Source organism: Echinops telfairi, unplaced genomic scaffold, assembly GCF_000313985.2.
Source record: "Echinops telfairi isolate 266 unplaced genomic scaffold, ASM31398v2 ScPeMD7_16;HRSCAF=60, whole genome shotgun sequence".
In the NCBI taxonomy this organism is placed as follows: Eukaryota; Metazoa; Chordata; class Mammalia; order Afrosoricida; family Tenrecidae; genus Echinops; species Echinops telfairi.
In genome coordinates, this window is record NW_022103913.1 from 7,505,626 (window position 1) to 7,505,958 (window position 333).

The window sequence follows — 333 nt, forward strand, 5'->3', positions numbered from 1 at the left end:
TCTCTAAACCTGAAAGTTTGGCCTGAAGTTTTGTAATAATTTGCTATTGTGGGAATCATCTTTTCTAGTTCTTATTTCTGGCCTGTATATTTCTGTTTTCTGTTTTGGGAATTTCTAGTAGATGTTGATCCTCCTGAATCAATCCTTCCGTTTTATCTTCCTCTCAGCATAGGAATCCCTCGACTCCCTCCTCCAGCTGTCCCATTACTTGATTTTTATCACTGCTGGCATCACCAGAGTGTAAGTTCTTATCTTTCTGACAGTATTACGTGTGTTTCCTGAAATCTTCTGCTATTTGCATTGTCTTTGCACCCTCGGAATTCCTTTCTCCTA